The sequence below is a fragment of the Nematolebias whitei genome, chromosome 4 (assembly GCF_014905685.2).
Source record: "Nematolebias whitei isolate Nwh7 chromosome 4, NemWhi1, whole genome shotgun sequence".
In the NCBI taxonomy this organism is placed as follows: Eukaryota; Metazoa; Chordata; class Actinopteri; order Cyprinodontiformes; family Rivulidae; genus Nematolebias; species Nematolebias whitei.
The window spans coordinates 4,838,629-4,859,954 of NC_056501.1; positions in this window are offsets into that span (position 1 = coordinate 4,838,629).

Genomic DNA, 21,326 nt, shown 5'->3' on the forward strand with positions numbered 1-21,326 from the left:
TATCAATAAATACTCCAGAAAGTTCCAAAGTTCTGATAAGATGGTACAGTGTCTATCAGCATCATGGTTCTGATAAGGCCACAGATGTCCTCGTTGGCCTGTCCAAGTCCAGCGGGGAGGCCAAATTCAGATAAACAACAATTGTTTTGGGCCGCCAGACTCTATTTTCTGTCTGACTTCCAGTTCTACTCAATGGTGAATCCAAACAGCCAGATTTGTGGACATTCCGCCCGGTCTGTGCTCGATTAGCATTCTCCAAGATCGAAACCTTCATGCTGGTGAGTTCCAGGAGCCGCAAGTGGCCTACGATTCTCAGAAATCGCGTCCAGCTTGCGGTTGAGCTCGTTAAGCATATGAGTGTGAGAGCTCGAGGCACGAATTAATCCTTCACATAAGGCTGGCAGCTTTACCATGGCTGAAAGTGCTGCCGACGTCTTCCTAATTTGTTGATATCCAAGGTATCCACTGATTCCAACGAGCAGAATTCCTGTTATCATAAATCCAATACACATCTTTTACGTCATCCACGGACAGAACAGATAGGCATATCATCTTCCACTGACCCTAGGAATCCATGACATACCCAGCTGCGAGGGTTTGTTCAGGGCATGAGGGCTCTCCAGCACCCTGTCATCTGGTGGGAAAAAAAAAATCAATTGTGTTGAGGGACCAGCTGACCAAATCCATAATAATATTCTATTCAGAAGATGTGTAAAGAGAGGCTCTGAGGAAGTTGACAGGACAAGAGAGCAAAAAGCAGGAGGGAGGGAGGGAGGGTAAAGGCAACCGTCTTCATCAAAGACAAAAGAGTTTAAAGTTGGGAAAAAAAAATTTAAGACAAAAGCAGCATCGGAGTCTGGAGTTTTATCCTCGTGGTTCCCCCTAAATCTGTGGCGCGTAACGGAACCAGAAGTTGTAGCAAAACAAAACCCCAAAACTTCATGAGATGACACATTTCGAGCTCTCCACAGGTTGAGGGGACAGTTTCATCTTTTGTCAGCACAGATTTTTAAACAAAAGAGCTGTTCATGGCGGCAGCACGGTGGCGCAACTGGTAGAGCTGCTGCCTCTCAGCGAGCAGGTCCTTGGTTCAAACCCCGGTCCAGGGACCTTTCTGGGTAGAGTTTGCATGTTCTCTCCGTGCATGCGTGGGTTTTCTCCGGGTACTTCGGTTTCCTCCCACAGACCAAAAACATGCATGTTAGGCTGATTGGTAACTCTAAATTGTCCCTAGGTGTGAGTGAGAGAGTGAATGTTTGTTTGTCTCGTTTGTCTCTATGTGTCCCTGTGATGGACTTGCGACCCGTCCAGGGTGTCCCCCGCCCCTCGCACAGTGATTGCTAGACATGGGCACCAGCGACCCCCGTGACCCAAAATGGAATAAACGGGTAAAGATAATGGATGGATGGATGAGCTGTTCATGGCAACAGTTCGGACTGAAACCAAAGACCTTTCAGATGCTTTCTCTTTTCTACAGTGTGTGGTATAAACACGGCCCCAGATTTGATTTTGCACTCACAACGTCACCAAGCATTTCAAGTGACAAGATTTGCTTTTGAACTTTAAAATAATATGACAAGGATTAATTTTTTTTTTTTTTGCATATTTTCTTTACTATGTCATGAGTGATGTGTCACAATTTAGGCTTTATGTGGTAAGCTCCTTGTAGTGACCTGACCTTTGTCAGGTCATGATGTGTCTTGTCCCGTTGCAGTCTTATGTACTTTTTCTGTTTAACTAATAAACACAACTTTTTGTAACTGCAGGCTGCCCTCACGTTCACACCAGCCAACCACCATTGGCTCATTACACGAAGAATAAAAACACTTAATGAAAAAAGACTCATTAAAATTATCCTAAAGGTGACACTTTAAAATAAGAACTAAAACTGTTTGCAAATGAACAAGAGAGAACGTAATCAGGAACTGAATGATACATGCTTGAGAACAGTTTGTTAAAAAAAGCTTATTAAAGATCTGAAGTAGTTGATCACAATATTTTTTACAGAGACGAATATGAAATTGGGATTACAGGAACAGCTCTAAAATGGTTTAAATCATATTTATTTGGTAGATTCCAGTTTGTAAATGTAAATAATTCATTCAACCTTTATCTACACTGGTTAGTCCCATTGAACCACTCGTTTACAAGAGAGACCTGCTTTCAACTGAACTTCTTCATACACCAAATTTAGTCATGGAGTTCCTCAGGGCTTTGTGCTCAGACCACTACTCTTTACTTTATATATGCTTCCATTAGATAATATTATTAAACAGCATGGAATAAATTGTCATTGTTATGCTGATGATACACAGTTATATTTGTCCTTGAAACCCAATAAATTCAATCAGCTACTTAGACTACAAGCCTGTCTTAAAGACATAAAAACCTGGATGACCCAAAATGTTCTGCTTTTAAACTCAGACAAGACTGATGTTTTAGTTTTTGGACCTGAGCATCTTAGGAATAATTTCCATTTAGCTAATAAATGTCATTCTGTCTGTTTCTACTTCCTGTCCTCTCGAATCCATCTGGTTGAAGCAGATGGACGTTCGTCCTGAGCCTGGTTCTGCTGGAGGTTTCTTCCTGTTGAAGGGAGTTTTTCCTTTCCACTGTCTCCTTTACGTTTGTTCAGGATGGGAGACTGTGATAAAGTGAAGATTCAACACAAGCTGCTGCTTCCTTTGATAGATAACTTTACTAATTGTCTTTTATAATGTATGTGGATGTTTTTATACTTTGTCCAACTTCTTTTGGGACTTGGAGCTATAGAAATAAACTGAATTGAATTTGAGATATTGATTTAGTAAGTTGCTTAAAACATCTGTGATATGTGTACATTATCTTTTTTATTTTGGTCTAAACATTTTTTCAGATTCAATAAAACTAATTGAAACAACTTTTCTTATTGATGTTGTGTTATGTGGTTTTATTGGGTAAAATAAAATTCCTTCATGGTGTCACTGGGCAGGTTTGGGGTTGTAAACGAGCAAAATGATTGTCGTTATCAAAATAATCAAAAGCTCCAAGTTTCAAAAGGTTTACAAACTGATCTAGTCTTTACGAAGAGTGGGCTTATAAAAAGCAAAACACCTCACGGAGAGGGAAACATATTTTCTGGTGATGTGTGTGTGAGCATTCAACCTTCATGAATATTTCATTTGGATCACTACGGCTGTAGAATTATTTGTTCAAAGGGGTGGATGAAAAATAATCCAACTTTATGGTTAAATCTGCTGTAAGCTGAAACTAAACTGAAAGTCAGATAAAGAAGATTTGTATCCAGTCCAATATGTCGCCTTTTTATTTTCAACATTTATTTTATTTCTATAAAAGTAAGGAAAAACCTGGACAGTGCTACTATTTTACAGGTTATTCAGCTAAAAAAAAAACATCATTTGACTCATTTTTGCAGCGTTTTAGATGAGTTTTTATAACTGGTGCTGAGTTGGTAAAATGGACTGTAAATGATGCACGAAAACAAGATTATCTTAAATACGATACGCCCTATAACTTGAAACGAATACAAGCAATAACAGTCAGCGGTCACATTTTATCCAGTGGCGTGCCACTCAGCAGGGAGCCCTCCAGAATCTGTCAGATCCCTGCAGATGTGACAGCTTCAGGACATGCGATGGTGACGCTCAGATGTCAACAGGATGTCACATCAGCCCATGTGATGAAGTTTGGAAGTCATCATCGGTGCAGCCGGCCTTGAGAGATTTCAGAGGATTGCAGATTCACCAAACAGTGACACAAAGTGAAGTAAACATTTTGGCAGACAGCAGTAATTCAAGTTCTGACCGAGTTCATAAATTCTTTATGTATTTGTTATTGAAAAGTCTCATTATGTTCATCAAAGACATTCTGGGACCAGCGTTTCTTTACCCAATATTGCTTACAGTACAAGAGGCGTGATTTAAGAAGGCACTTCATTGGATTACATCCACACACAGCAATGAGTCCTTTTATTAGCTCGCTGCTGTTGTTTACAGACTAAACAGGTTAGGTGTTTGTTACTGGCTGAAAATGCGATGTGGATCAAGTTGATGGGCCTGCTGAGTGGCGTTATTGCAGTCTGCAGTTCCTGAGAACACTCGGGAAATGATGCTCCTTCCGTCAGCGCTGCAGAGCTCCTCTGCTCTGGATCTATGGATAATTACTGAGGCACCGCTGACTCAGGAGACAAACACTCGATTACACAAAGCCCTGCTCCTGAGGAAACTGCTCGCACATGAACACAGGCCCGAGAGTGGCGAGGCTGTTCCAGTTTGAACTGAGAACGCCTCCTGATGGGAAGAGAAACGTCTTCTGGAGAAGATAGGTCCCACTGGTTTTAGTTTTTAGTTTGCCGTGGATGTCTGAGAAGCTACCCCAGCATCTTCTCCTCTTGTTTCATGTTCATTGTTCTTTGTAAGTCCTGCTGCTGCTGTCTTTCTTATCTGTTTTGGTTCTGTTTTATTTCACACGTGAACCAAAGCCACTGAGTTGAGGTTAGAAGATTAAAAGATATGATTAATTTCAGGAAAAACAAACAGAAAATGTATCTCTTGGAGACAGATAATCCAAATTTGAAATTACTCTTCGCCTAATCTGCTTGTTCAAGTTCAAGGAACTGATTGTGGTTTAGATTCAAATAAATCATTTAAAATGTTGATTGAGTCCACAGGACAAACATTTTAACTAAAGTGTTAAGACCCAAGATTAAAGCATTAATTTTTATTGTTTTTTTTTAACTCTAAAATTACAAATTGTTTCTGATTAACTCAAAGTGAAAAGCTCTGCTGCAATTCAAACTCCTTATAAATGATTTTTTTTTTTTTAAATAAAAACACAATGTCCAATGTGTCCAACGTTCAAACTGACACAAAACTTCTCCAGTTCAGAAATGATGCAACTAATGATGATTTTCCTGCATGTTGGTGTCACATGTTAACATGATGTTTTAATAAAAGCTGGTGTTCGTTTAATTGGAAATCAAATATTCAGTAAATTAGGAACTGAACAAACCTAAAAATACTGAGATGTGGACACAGAAAGGAGAATTCAAAGACGTCGCTGAATCCAGAAGATGGCAGTGATGCTACCTTTAGGAGGCAGTTACAAAAACCTGTCAACAAAAAGGCCAAGAATAAAAACGAGTGGACAGAGAAGCAGAACCGTTTGACAACGTTCTCATCTTGACTTGAGTCTGTGGAGCAAAGTTTAATGTTGCTAAATATGGTGGTTTTTCCACTTCTAGAATATAAAATGTTTATTACAAATTATATACATATATATTAGATTATTGCAAATAGTTCTGCTGTTCTTTGTGCCCACCCATCTCCATGACCAGCCAATAAAAGCTCCAGACACGAACTCAGAAGCTTTTTATTTAACTCTAGTTGTACGGTGACTATGAGCACGTGCCCGATGTCTGAACGAGTGCAAAGCGGCTGAAACAGAGTTAGATATAAACATTTTTTAGACTAAATGTGTTTCCAGAAGTTAAAAAAAATCAAACTACTTAGACCACAATGCATTGCAAAATACTCAAGTTGAGCATGAGCATTAACAAGGTTAATGATGATCCAGGCCAATAAACTGTCGAGTTGAATATTTAGGTGTTGAAAACAAAGCTGAAAGCATTCTGCCTCATTTGGGACTTAATTTTATTATTTGTTAAACAATTTTATTTTCACTTTACCTCCAGAGATTTTCCAGTTTTAATTCTGACCATAGCACAAACTGTTGTGAACGTTCGCCGTGCGTTTCTTTTTTCCACTCCCACGTGTTAAAAGGTCATGCACGCCTTAACACTCACTAATTTATTTATTCTACAAACGTTATAATCTTCGTGAGCTCTGTGTTTGATGCAATACTCTTTTTAGCATCTATCTCAGCTGATAACGTTTGCTCTCATTCCTTTGAAAAGAGTTTAATGCTGTTTAATGAAAATTAAAAAATTCATTCTTTTAGATCTGAAACAACAGATTGGTCCACGAAAGTGACAGTTTCCTGTTGGACCTCATGATGATTCACAGCCATCTCTTTACTCAGGCAAAAACAATTCCCAGGTTTATTAGCCTCTGGAAATTGGCTTCAGTGGGAGGCGGAAAAACAAATCATTTCAATATATGCCCGGGTGTCCTCGTGTTCATTTCAATGCTGTCACTTAGAGGTGGGCAGGGAGGAGGGGCACATTGTGCCGCTGACAGGATTGGCTTTGTGTGTGATGAATGGGGCTGTCACAGACGGTGACAGGTTTGTGTTCAATACATGTGGATGTACAATACGCTCTGCATCCTGTGACAAGCTGGGAGGCTTTTTGTCCCGATAATCTCCATATCGTTTCGTCTGCGGCTGCTTATGGCGGCCGCGGTCACTGAGGGGTGTGTCACGGATGCTGCACACAGACGGTCGATCCTCTGGAAGCAAAATGGGACACCGAGTTGACTGATGTGCCTGAGTGTTTATAATGTTTGTCCTCCCCCTTTTTTACTTTATTGTTTTGAAAGTCACCGAGACTGGAAAAGAAAAGAAAACTGTAAAATGTTCTGGAAGCGCTCCTGAGGGCCTGAAAACACCCGACACTGAAATGTTTCAGGATCTGCTCAGAACTGATTGCTGGTCTGTAAAACCTTGAGTTTTTACACGAAGCGTTCATTTCGAGGTTAAAACTCACGTTGAATATGTGCACGTACACATGCATGCACATCAAAATGTCCCACATAAACTTCCCATAATTTTCATTCACAAATTACCCAATTATCCATGTGTTTTGCATAGTTATGTGACACACGCTTCCTGTCCTCGTGCTGAATGTTAAGTATGCTTCCACATCTGGACACATGTTTGAATGGGACGGATGTTCAGACATAATAAGGTAGCTTTAAAAAAAAAATACACATTTTCCTTTTTGTGGTTTGTTTAAAATAAAATATATTTTTTAAATTAAAGTATTTTTAAAGATATTCTCACATAGTTAGATTACTTTAAAACAACCATGTTTTTACATCTAAAAGGTATGTTTACTGAATAACATACGTTTTGTTAATATAAATATAAATGTGCACTGCTGTTATGTCATAAAGTACGCAGAATAATACTGTTATTTAAGGTATTTAGTTGAAAGACATCATTTTACCATAAACTTTACTTTAGAGTATTTTTTATGGTAAAATGTTTTTTTTGGTTTTTTTTACATTTTAGGACAGTAAACATTAAATCAATATATGGTTCTGTTGTATTTTGAGTGATTTGTTGTATTTAATATGGTGACATATTGTTTTTTTTAATTAAATGGTCAAAAACTGCTGCTGTTAAACTGTTTTCACCATCGTTTTTACAAAAGGTTTGAAGTCATAAGCATTAAAAAAACCCAACATATGCCAAGTTGTGAGAGGTCAGACGTAACTGCGTAACTTGCAGGCTGCGACTCTAACAAGAACTCTGGGACTCCCAACGTGATTGTCGTTTCCTCCTCTTCCTCCTCTGCGCAGTCTCAACTTTAACAGCTCTGCCATTTCATGTTTCCTTTCCTCATTTCAGACCTGCTCCTTCTCATGCACACAAATATCCAGAGAAGTGCCGTCTTCTCCTGGCTGTAAAATATTAGACAGATTTAACACAGTTTGGCCTGGAATAAATTAGATGGTTAAACAGTATTGTTCCTTTGAAGAGGAAAATGTAAATATGTGATTAAAAGATTAAAATAAAAGTCTTGTGAACATCATGAAGTGAGAAAAAGTTTCGGGATAGAAAAGTATTTAGTGTTTTAAATGAGCAGATGAAACATCAGATTAGTTTGTTCTTCTCTTCCTCGTGTTTACATCTGTGCATTATTGTCATCATTTTTGCCAAATGACATAAAAGATGCGCATCTGACTTTCAGCAAAATATCTCATGAGCCACTGGACGGATTATAATGAAACTTTTATAAACTCAATTAAATTCAGTTTATTGATAATTTTTAAAGCACCAAGTCACAACAGAAGTCGTCTCAGGGCACAGAACAGAAACATGGACATACATTATAAATGTCAATTAGTAAAAGTTATCTGTCTAAGGAAGGAAGGAAACCAGCAGATGTGCTGAGGCTTCAGTTCGCCGCAGTAGAAAGGAGACAGTGGAAAGAAAAACTCCCTAGAAACCTCCAGCAGAACCAGACTCAGGACAAGCAGCCTTCTGCTTCGATCGGCTACACACCTTATTGTTCCATATTTTCCTAACAGAGCACTTTGCTCTCAGACTGCGGGCTTACTCACGGTTTCTAGAGTTTCCAGAAGCAGAACGGGAGGACGATCTTTCAGTTCTCAGGCTCCTCTCTTGTGGAACCAACTTCCAGTTTCTGTCCGTGAGGCTGACACATTGTCCAGTTTTAAAACTGGACTCAAGTATTTCCTTTTTGATAAATCCTATAGTTAGGGTTGGCTTGGGTTTCCTGACCTTTCCCTTAGTTATGCTGCTATAGACTTAAACTACTGGATGACAAATTTACCTCATTTCATCAAATGAACATTTACTAATGAATACAAATGGATATTTTGTGTTTGTAATTATTTCTATCTTAACGTGTTTTTTTAATCTTTCCTCCTAGAGGGTGAACATCTACTGATTAACTTTTAGAGTTAACCCAAATCAAGACAACTAATCAACCTTAGCTAACATAATTTATTGCCTAAAACTCGATACATGTCAAAATGTAATTTATAAGAGTTATATGTATTTATATATTTATATGACTATAAATTTGGATGTAAATGTTTCTGGTGAAAGTCCATCGGTTGAGCACAGTTCATTAATTCCTGTCTTTCTGAGCTCTCTTCTCACGGCGCTCGGCTCTTTTCCTTTTGTTGTCTTCTTTTTGTCGCAGTCTACCTTTTTGCAAATGTTTTAAATGCACCTCCACTTTGGCCTCTCCGTTAAATTACAATATAATTCATTAATATTTGTGGGGTGCCTCACCATGTTTCGGAACGAAGATCTTTATATCTAAGAAATGGTTCTGGAACCAGCGGACAGAACAGGGTCCAGAAATGAGACATTTTGTCCTGTCTGAAGCTTTTGTGTCTTTAGTTTCTGAGTCTGTTTTTCCCGTTTCCAGTTTTCCCGCTGTTTCGCTCCTCGTGTAGCCAGCTCCAGCTCCTGCCTCTCTCACCTGTTCCTTGTCGTCTTTCCCCAGGGGTTCCTCAGGGTGTCTTGTTAGTGTCTCTTTAAGTTCAGTGTCTGTGTTTCCTCCTTGTCCGTGGATTGTGCTTCCAAGCCTATATGCTCCATTTCCTCTGTGTCTCCCTGTACTACTGTTTTTTTGTTTGAGTTTTGCTGCTTTGTTAGCTTTTTGTTTAAAGTTTTTTGTTAATAAATACATTCTCTTTATTGTTTCCCCGTGTCTGTCTGCATCTGGGTTCAACCTTCAGCGCAGATTGTTACTTTTTTGGACATAATGAGCTAAAATCTTCTGTGGTAATAGCTGAGAGTCATCCCCAACACTTACTTTGTGTGCAAACAGAATGCATGACGTCTTTGCTTGTCAGATTCATGCAGGGCAGCGGGTGATTCCTTCAAGATACACTACTTTTACTGGTGTCAGTGTTTTCTGAGGTCTTTAGATGTGAAGTAGTTTTATGAATTGATTCCTTTAAAAGTCTAATCAGAGTCTGTAAATTAATATTATTACTTTGAAAATCTGTATCAATCTAAGTTTGAAAGTCTATTTATGCATTAATCAGCGTGTTGTGCATAATGAGAAAGCAGAAACGCACCCACAGGCTGACTCTGAGCTCTTTGCTGCTCGTGTCCTGAATTATAACAAACAGTTTGGCTCTTTAGGGGTCAGCATCCATCTTAGTCTGGTTTGGAAAAGAAAAATTAAGCGCAGGCACAAAAGCTTAGACACCCGGGATCTGCAGGAGGTTTTCTCCGTGGATTCATTGCTCATGGCTGCGACGGAGTGTGAGCCCTTCTTCTTAATATTTATGAACTTCTGCAACACACTTAAATTATGGACGCAGATTGAGCCAAGACCTCGCTTAGTGTTTTCACTCCCCTAATATTTATGTTTCCTGACCTTTCTCTTCTTTTTGACATTTTTTTTCCTGTTTCCCCGTTCATTACAAAACCATCATTTGAGACGCACAGAAAGCCAAAAGAATGCAGTCGTTCAGTGTTGAAGTGTTTTTCAGAAAATCTGTTGTCTTTTTACGATTTGTTGCACCAATTCATTTGTTTTGTGGGATAAATTGATGGTTTTGTAAAAGTTGATCCCAAATTTGATTCTCATTTATATTTTTGTTTTTGTTACACCACCAACTCCAACAACTCTACAGTTTCCTAACAATAAAAAAGATGGTTTCCATTATCTTCTGGTTACAAATTAACCTTTTTTTTTTATCACTATTTGAATACTTCAGAGGTAAAAGAAATGTCACCCAAGCTGAGAAATTTAATTTAAACCTTTTTAAAGAATAATAGGGAACTAATAATAATGATTTAACAGATTTGAACATGTTCAGGGCTCCTCACTACGAGCTTGTATTTCACTAATGTGAACACATTCATAATTCGGTGAAGGCGCGTCCCACTTGTGCCAAAAAGCAAAGTGTTTCCCAATAATTCTTACAGTTTGTTTAATCCTGCTGCTTTGAGCTGTGGTTCTTGGATCAGCGCTGTGCACATGTCAGACAAGCATACTAATCACTGGAATGCATTCATTTACATTTTCTTTGAAAGTTGCTGTATTTCCTGGCAGTCAGATTGTCCTGTGTGAGTACATCCATCCCTGTGGGGGTCCAGAAAGGCAACACAAACACCAAGAGGTACAACAAATCCTTTTTACATCTGTTGTCACCGCTGGGACTCTAATCTGAGACGAACGTGTTTTCTCTCTGGGATTAACCATAAATAATGCGAAGTCTTCAACTTGGAGTGAACTGATAAATCCAATAAAAGCAGCGTAAGTCATTTAGACGTGTGGTTTTCAAAATTAAGTAACAACTCTTCATTGTCCCCCATCATGGAGCAAAGAGGGGGAATTGGAAATACCATATTTTCCACCGTACACACCGCACCGTCCTATAAGTCGCATCAGTCCAAATATGTCTAATAAAGTGGAAAAATACATAAATATGTTGCATCTATTATGTGTCACCGCTGACAACCCAGAAATGTGGGCCGGTGTTGTGCCAAAAATCGATTGGCTGCCAAATGGCGGCCGCGGGAGCATGCACGGGAGGACTTTAACAAGAATTTAACAAGATTAACTTATAAAAACAATTATTTGTTTGCTCAAAATTATAATAAAGGTGTGTCTCAGTCTAACTTTTACTTAATAAATGCATTTTAATGGTCAAATCAGCTGCATTTCACCGGGGCAGCGCTGCAAAATGAAGCTGATTTGACGGTTGCTCCAGGCGAGCTGGACGACGGTGGCTGGCTTACTTACTTACTTACTTACTTACTTGAATATGTTGCAGTAAAAAAACACTAAGGTTTAATTGCATTGCCTGTTTTATTCCAGTCCAGCAAAACACTCATCTCAAAAACTACAAACATTCACTATTTCAAATGGTTTAGTGTCGGCGTCACCAGCGTACGGCTCATTCTGTGCTCGGTGTCTGTGAGGAGTCGTAACGAGTTGGTTTGCACCGTTCAGTGACAGCAGCCTATATGCTCGATCTTGTCTTTAAATCCAACAGCTGCTTGTTTTGTGGTATGAGCACTTCATGCTTTTAAGAAGAAAAAGCCCTTTTGAGACAGAACACTGTCTTTTAGTTTGTGTTTGATCAGCTTCTGCCCAGACGCCGCAGCAGGGTTGTTTCTGCAGGGTTATAAACAGCTTTCTCTGCATCCAGTGTCAGGTTTTATTAGTCAGAGCAGCGACAACTGTACCGAGTGACAAGAGTTTTCCAAGGTACTGCCACTCCTGAGAGAACATGGCACCATGAAGATTTCTCATGCCACTTCACGTCTCGAAGGTCAAATGCGTCCAACGTGGTTATCCTGGCCTATTGGACAGTTTGGTCTCAAAGGGTAGAGACAAAAAAGTCCCATAACGAATGGGACGATTCATTTAAAGCAATCTGAGGAGAAAAGCTTTTGCAGGAGTGTTATCTAACATTGTTTAAGTTGCTACAAATGTGTGCGGTGCAAATAACAAAAATGTGTTAGGGACAACCAGACATGCTTACATCAAGCTAAACAATTTTGAAGTGTTACTGTGATTAATAAGTGCTTTTTGAAGCAAAAAAACAAAATGCAAGTTCTTTTTTTAACTACTGTAACATTTGTGATTTTGAAGTTTGCTCCTAGAAAATCTTAATCTGAAGCGTCAAAGAAGTTATTGGACTTTGCCTTCTACGGAAACAATATGGACGCCTTATTCATTAGCACAAAAGCATCAAATTAGAAATGGATTGAATGAAAGAGTCAATGAATAAAAAAAGAGTTTTCTCTGTAGAGTACATCCATCGTCACCTTGAACTCATTTATTGTTTGGGGAATCTTCCAGAGTTTTAAATTCTAGTAGTAAAAAAAGTAGTAAATTCTATAAAGTTTGATATGTAAACAATATATGTGTTAACAAGTTGATCATATAGTTCCCTAATATATGTGACGGTATTCATGCTCATGTTCGGACTGCTGTTGATGCACCATATTGTTTTACATTATTAACATTTAGCATATATCTTGGACCTTTTAGCGCAACATTTGGCATTTGTTTAGCAGATATCTTGGATCTTTGTATAATGTTTCTTTTTATACTTGATATTTTTGCTATTTTGGGTGTAACTGAGACCTTGAGTACACAGTTTTGTTCCACCTCGTGTACCACATGTGATGCGAATGGCAAAAAAACTTGACTTGAACTCATGTGCACACCCCACACTGTGTGTGTGTGTGTGTGTGGTGGTGGTGGGGGGGGTTGCTCCATGAGTACGGGATTGGGGGCTCGTTGCTATGGGCTGTTCGGACCCTATGCAAGCAGTGCAAGAGTTTGGTTCACATTGCTGGTAGTAAGTCGGACCCCTTCAGGGTGGGAGCTGGTCTCTGCCAGGGCTGCCCGTTGTCACAGATTCTGTTCATAACTTTTATGGACAGAATTTCTCGGTGCAGCCAGAGGGTGGAGGGAGTCCGGTTCAGTGGCCTCAGAATTCCTTCTCTGCTCTTTGCAGATGATGTGGTCCTGTTGGCGTCATCGTGCCGTGATCTCCAGCTCTCACTGGAGCGGTTCGCAGCCGAGTGTGAATCAGCACCTCCACATCTGAGGCCGTGGTCCTCAGTCAGAAACAGGTGGATTGTTCTCTTCAGATTGAGGGTGAGGTTCTGCCTCAAGTGGAGGAGTTCAAGTATCTCAGAGTTTTGTTCACAAGTGAGGGAAGAATGGAGCATGAGGTTGACAGATGAATTGGTGCAGCATGTGCAGTACTGCAGATTCTGTGCCGGTCCATTGTGGTGAAGAGAGCTGAGCTGTAAGGCAAAGCTCTCTGTTTACTGGTCAGTCTATGTTCCTCCCCTCACCTCTGGTCATGAACTCTGGGTAGAGACTGAAAGAATGAGATCATGGATACAGGAGGTTGAAATGAGTTTCCTATGCAGGGTAGCTGGACTCTCCCTTAGAGACAGGGTGAGAAGTTCAGTTATCAGGAGAGACTCAGAGTAGAACCACTGCTTCTCCACATCCAGAGGAGCCAGTTGAGTTGGTTTGGGCGTCTGGTAAGGATGCTCCCTGGGAGGTGCTTTGGGCATATCTGACTGGGAGGGGACCCCAAGGAAGACCCAGGACACGCTGGAGAGGCTACATCTCTCGGTTGGCCTGGGAACACCTTGGAGTCCTCCTAGAAGAACTGGAAGAGGCTGTGGAGAGAGATGTCTGGACCTCCCTGCTCAAGCTGCTACTCCCGAGACCCAAATCTGAAATAAGCAGAAGAGGATGGATGGATGGATGGATATGGCCACTTTATAAACTGCTTGTGTTTTGTGCTTTGCTTTTATTGATGCATGTCGATGTCTTTAGCTCAAATGAAGTCCCAGTCAGAAAAATAAAGTACTTTTGTTTTTTAATTTATATTCGCTTCATTACTAAATTTAAGTCAAATCTTACTTCCATAGTAATTTTCACAAGTAAAACTAAATAAACATTCACCACCGCGTGCTTTGGTTCTGAAATCTTCCCACCATGTCCTTGTCCTCTGCAATTAACAGGCTGCAGATAAATTAGTGCTTTCACCTTCATCAAAATTAACTTTAAGCACAAGAGAACACGAGCTTCATCACCTTATTTCCTCTCGGGGATCGCTGATTTTTTTTTGGTCAGGGAAAGAATGATGAGGCAATGAGCACATTCACAACTATTCTGTACTCGAGTGTCTCTTTAAAGGCCAGATAATCTTATTTGCATTCTAATAAATGGATCAAAAATCTTCATGTATGTTTAAAAATGCTCTAGATACCTCGACACATGACCAGTAATAAATAATAAGGGTTGATGTTATCAGGTTTGAATATAAGCTGCTTTCAGACAATTCCTGCCTGTACTCTCGTTTCTTTTTTCAATTAATAAAGAATAAGTTTAAGAGTTGAGCGCATGACGGACTAATTCCAAAAGTTGAATTAAATTTGTAAGCTATACAGCTTATATGTGAGAATCAAACACCTCCCAATGAAAACTGGAGCACGCCACACGGAACGACCCGAGGATCAACCCGGGATTGAACCCAGTTCCTTTCTTGCTGTGAGGCAACAGTGCTAACCACTAATCCATCGTGCTGCCACGTGTAACTGGAGTTAAAGTCTGAGAAGTGTGTGAAAATATATTTCATAAAGGGTAAAAACTTAAACTTAATTTGAGCGGCTCGGTGTTCTGGCTGATTTTTCTATTCGCAGCTCGATGTCCAACATTCTGTTAACTCCTTGTTGTGATTGGACCGCAGCTCGGCACGCTGTCAGAATATAAATGTGATTTTAACCAAAGCCAGGCTTTGTTGTTTCTGTTTCTAAAGCGTGCACGTGTTGTAGGTGTTTTGTGTATTGTATTTATTTTTTATTATTAATCTTTTAAGCCACAGACACCATCTCCACTGAGTCGTCCTCTGAGTCTTGGAAAAGGCCTAATCTGAAACGCTGTTTGACCTCCAGGGTGCCCGGAGTCCTCATCGCTGCCCCAAAGCAAACCCCCACTTTCCCCCTCCTTTCTTCCCACAGATGGATTTTTTGTTGCATTAATCCCACAGATCAGGTGGGTTTTGTCAACGTGTTAAACTTTAATACTTTGGGTCATTTATCTTTACGGCCCAACTCGGGGTCTGTCAGCAACCAGACGAGCCATTTCCTCATTTGGTTTGGGAGAAAAGTGGCGCAGGAGAGAGCATAAAGGGGAAAGAGGGGGTGCTGGTGATGATGGAGTGAAGTGAATTGAGGGGGGGGGGGGGGGGGGGGGGTGCAGCTCACCATTTAATGAAATCCTGATGTGCAGTGGGAGAGGAAGACTTGGTGGAGGGGTGATCTTGGAGGTCGAGGCGCCACACCATCTCGAGAAAACGACGCGCCTCCAGAGAGATGGCTTCACTCGCTCGTTTGTTTTCTCTCGTTTCGAGGAGCAACCTCGGCCTGCAAGAATCCAACGATGTGGCCCTCATTACGCGGCGGATGCTGCATCAGGGACCCGACCGGCGCCCAAGTGGACAAGGATAGAATTGCAAGTGATTAATTTGTTGAAGGCTCCCCTGGAACTTGGTGTGCTCACACGTGGATTTGTCTTCATTTGCCAAGATGTGTGCCGTGACATGAGAAGATAAACCTCAACAGTCCCGCTCGGAGTCCATGCTGTTTTCTCTCATAGCAGAAACTAAAGATGTGGGGGGGTTACAGCCTTATTGATGTTTGTATTGTCCTCTCACTCTCTGCTAATGAAAAAAACTGGTGCGTTTAACAAAATCCTGGAATGGTTGTACAAACAACAGGTCATAAAGATGGAACATTTATTTTATTTTGTTTTCTCCAGAGAAAATGTCACGGCCATATTTCACACTGTAATTGCAACAAACAATTTCAGTTCTGTCAGTGTAGCAGGAATAATGAAAGAGAACATGCAGGAATCACTGTCTGGTTATTACTGAACGTGCACGTGCACGTGTGTGTGCACTCGGCTGGGAGAGAGACTTCTTAAACATCAATTTACAGTTTTAAACTTACAAATCTGTCACATCAAATCTTTAAAGCAACACGGTGCTGTTATTTTCCACACAGTAATAAACAAAATGTACATAAATAAGATTATATTTGTAGCTCTGTATAAAAACTGGCTCATATTAGAAAGGTGTGCAGCTTGAAGGTCACCTGAAGACTTCTTCAGGGACGGCTGAGCGAACGAAGAGAAATCAGAAATAACTTTGACGCACTAAACTCGGAGTAAATGGAGGAATTAAAGGACAGACATAAAATAATCTGAGAATAAAAGAACTAACTAGAAAGTTCCTGGAGAAACGTTGACGGGGCCTGCCACGTGGCGGCCATTTTTAAATTTGGATTTGACATTTTGTGTTGGGGTTCGCGTTCAGCTACCATCACACCAAATTTCAGCTCAACGTGGCAAAAAAAATCTTTGAGTTATGGTCTTTTTTTTTTTTAAGCTACGGCTGTCTTTATTTGGGTTCATTATATGATGGGGGATGTTTTCATCTCTGTATTTCAGCTCTATATGTGTAAAAATAACCATTTAAATTTAACTTTGGTGGCCATCTTGAACTTTTTTTAACTTAAAATCAACCTTTTTCGGGCATTGCTCTCAGCTACCACCAAATTTCAGTTTAATATCTCTAAAAACTGCTGATTTGGATTTGGACTTGGATTTTTGATTTGCATCAGGAATGTTTAACAACTCTCTCTCAGCTACAACCATACCAAATTACAGCTCAATATCTCAAAGAATGACCGAGTTAAAGTCAATTTTGAGTTTTCTGCGGTAGCTGTGGCAGCCATCTTGAACCAAAATGGCTCCAAAAAGTTCACCGGTGTTTTGTTCAGGGACCTCTCCACTCGAGGTCATGTGACCTCACTGTGGCTGTTACAAGATCCAGTGTCTTTCACTGAGAAACATGGCATCTTTGTTTGCAAATCATATCACCATGGTAACGTTACTAAAACAACGTTAATAAAACGTTAACGTTAATAACGTCAATAAAAGTAAAAGCGCACATCACGGCGCTGAGCCGATCCATTTGTGGGGGGGACATGTTGAGGTCCGGGCCGCATTAAAGTTAAAGCTCCTTTTCAGGTGGATAATAAAACATGGCTGCCTTCAGGCAGTCCCCTACTCTGAAATACAACAACTTCAGGATTTCACTACACCAAACTTTTACATTTATTGGGTGACTTTGGGTATAATCTTTGTTTTTTGTGATAATAATACTAACTAATAATAAAATATAAGATTTGTTGCCGTTTGGATGGAGATAATTTAGCTTCGGTGTGAAACTTTTCACGTTGCTGTCGTTCCTCCTTCAGCCTGCTGAGCTCAGGTTCAGCTCAGCAGAGTTCCTTCAGCGCCTATAAATAGATCTGAACAACTGCACTGTGCGCGGACACGTGCACGAACGTGAGCGGACATATGCTAAATTAAAATCAGGTCAAAGTGTAAATTAACGGCGATGTCAAAGCAATGTTTAGTTTTTAAATTAGATGGTTGTGGTTAATTATGACAAAAAGACCAAATTGTTCATTTAGGCTAAAAGCCTCTATTTGTGGGATTCATAAAATCCTGATTTATTGATTATTTTCTCATTGACCAACCAAGAATACTGTAATTTCACATAGAAACACATCATTAACATGCAAGGTGGTTTGAGCAATTTTCATCTCTTTAATCTCAATAATTGCAAACTAATTATCCAAGTGTTATTTTAGGAGCACGGTGGTGTCAGTGGTCGTATTAATCGCACGTCTTTAATTAGTTGGCATTGAGCCACGGACACCAACACTATAAATCTAACGCCTGCAGGATCAGGTTCCACCAACCGCCGGTCTGTGGGCTAATTACACAATAATGAAGGCAGTCAGGAGTTAAACAGCAGAAACATTCACTCGTACTGCTGAAACTTCACTAAAGCTCCATCCTTCTTTAAAATGTGCCCCAGTGGGTCATTTCAGACGACCACAGTCCTCAGAGGGGCTCGGAGGCCGGAGGGGGCAACATGGAATAAAACGAAGCTACTTTATGATCCGAGGTGTCCAGGTTTGGACAGTGTGTGTGTTTGGGGCTCTCGTGAGTGGAAATGATGCTACTTTCATGTCAGAGACGTGTTAAAAGCAGCAGGCGTGTTGCGCTCATGGTGCTCTGATCTCGTCATCAATCATAAAACAGCAGCTCTAAACCGGCGTGACCCACTTCTGAACACTGAAAGTAACCAACGCTGCCTGTGACAGGACGACATTCGTTTATTAAGAAGTGATTGGGTTGTTTTGTTTGTTCCTGATTTTGATCGATCTAAAATTCAGTTGAAGTCTGAGCAGAAACCTGAACTGGTTTGAAACCATAAGGCAATCATTTTAAATACCACAAACTGGGATTACAGTCTTCAGTACTTTTAAATAGAAAAACTAAATGAGTTTATACGGAAATGGACTTTTATTTTACAATCTGAGATAAGAAATAAATAAATAAAAAGAGTCAGATGTTTCAGACAGAAAAACAGAAACCAAATAATGATAATAGCTTTTACTGTAACTGCAGTTTTCATTTACATTGACAGACTGGTCAAATAAAATAAATAAATGAAACATGATCAGAGCTTATACTTTGGGACAGAAACACATTCAGCAGAGATTTGGACTTTTTAACCTTTTGGTGTTGTGCTCCCTTGTATTCTGATCATTTAATAACATTAAATAACCATTCTCATTAATTCAATTGGGATTATTTTTATGCTTTAAATTTTCAAACAACAATGTTCCCATAATTTGATCATTAAAGCACGTGGGTTTGTGAATTGCTTCTTTGACTTTTGTCCAACTTTAAAAGTGCTTCATAAATAAATGGACAAACTGTCTATAAATAATCAAAATGAGATTCAGTTGCAATTAAAATGCCAGAGAGGAGAAGAGAATATGGAATCAGTTAAAAATCAACATGTCCACACTGATAAAGCAGATTAATAATCTCATTGAATTTGTTTCAAAATAAAGTTTTAGATTTAAAAATGCAAATCGAGCCCGCACCATGAGGCGCACGCTGCTCCTCTGAAGCTGCTCAGGAACCCAATCAGCAGCTTTTGACTCACAGAATTAAAACTGACAGAGACACAACCGAACCCTGCAGGAATGAGGCCGCGCGCAGTCTCGCATGCACAGTTCTGTGATAACCAATAAGGATGGACGACGTGTAGCCACGTGGAGGACGCGTGAGCCTCCAAACCGAGAGGAGCTGTCATGAAGACGGACACCTGCGCGCGTCCGTGGATTAAATGACCTCAAAAGTGTTTGAGAGGGGTTTGGAAAGAACGCGATCTCCTCGTGACATCAACAAGGACGTGATCTGGACGGAGAAAGGGGGAAGTGCGCGCGCACACTCTGGGGTAAACAGGTGTGACGAGTTAAAGGATGCCCAAACCTTTACGCACAGGCCAAATCCACCCAGCATATTGTGTTTGATCTTAATTTGACTGCTTATAAGTATTCTGTGCACTGATTAATAAAAATGTTATTTTTATTAGAAGCTTCTGAGAGGAAAATTATGTAAGAGGAAGGCGTGGAGTGTCACGTGTGATCCAGCTCATCAGCAGCCGCGTCTTTTCTGCGCTCCTCCGCCTGTTTTCCAGTGGAAACCATGATGGAGACAGGCCGCTCCAGCGTGGAAGCAAACACACCCACAGCAGCCTGGGTGTGGATCAGGGTGGACTGAGAGGCGTTTCCAGCTGTTTGCTGTCAGAAAACACGGAGAGAGAGAGATGCGCTCTTTACGCGCCACACGCGCGTCCGATGATGAAAAAACTACTGGTATTGTTTTAGTAACGAAATCACATAAATACAGATAAAATAGCTGCGCATTCCCTTTAAACCTGTGTCAATATGTTTCTGAATTATTTCATATTTATTTTTATATTTTGGAGAACAACTGAAACCTTAAAATTACCAATATTTTATAATTTGCAAGATTTAAAAAATATATATATATTTTGCTTCAACTGAAACTAAAACAGCGCCAGAAAAGTGTTATTTGAGTTAAACTTTATTTTGGTTTTCAGTTTATTATATGTTGTTGTGCTTTATTAAAAATTTTAAAGGTTATTTCCCAAATTGTTTCATAAGCAGCTTTTCCCTCTCTCTCTCCTCAGGGGTGGTGGTGTGTGTGTGTGTGTGTGTGTGGGGGGGGGGGGGTAATAATTATCTGAGAGCTCTGAGACAAATGAGCCAACATTTCAGGATTATTGTTGCTGCTTGAAACGTTTCTCCTGTGAATTCAGTCATGGCTGATGAGGGGGCGGCTGCTCCGCTCCATCCAGAGACACTTGGCCTCTTGGACTGGAAGAGCCGAACGCAAATTAAAGCCGTTCTGTCATAAAGAGAGAGAAATCCAGATGAAAGTCACTCTGAAATCACGCAGCGTGTTTTTGGAGCGGGGGGGTTGGCGGGAGGTAAGAGCGAAACGAATCATCCAATTAAAACCTCCACGAGCTGATGATTGATGGTGCCGACTTCTCTGCTTCTAATTAACGTTTCAATTAGGCCGAAACAGAGAAACACCCTCAGACCAGCGCTCGCGACCAGTTTTAACGGAACCGCAGCTTTAAGCATTAAAATAATAATTCCGTTGAGCAGCCGGTTCCGGTTCCGATCGGTCAGAACTGTAGATTACAACATGTCGGTTTGTTTTCTTTGCTCGTGATGAAGGCGTGAAAATACGCTCCATAAAACATATGGAAAAGGAACAGGTCGGCCATTGTAAAACCTTATTTATTAATGAAGCAAGAACAAAATTCGACTTACTTTCTTTAGCTCCACTTTCTGAAACTGACTTCATTTCCCTCCTGATGAGAAATTCAAGCCTGAGAAATGTCGAGTTAAATTACCTTCACCTCGATATTAATGTCAGTTTTATCTTCCAGGAGGTTTTTTTTTTTGGTTCTAAAATCGACTCGTTTTTCTGTCCAAGCCTCTAACTGGATTTATCCCCCACCAGCCAGCGCGCGCTCGTTATGGACAAATATGAATCCAAAGCAGCTACAAAGGCTGAACCTCCGCGGCGGATAATAGAATTTCCTGCTGTTTTACAACTCTGTCCCTAAACCAAAGTCACCATATGCTGCTGCTGGCACGAGGCTCTCCACGGTGGCTACACCCCCCCCCCACCCCCC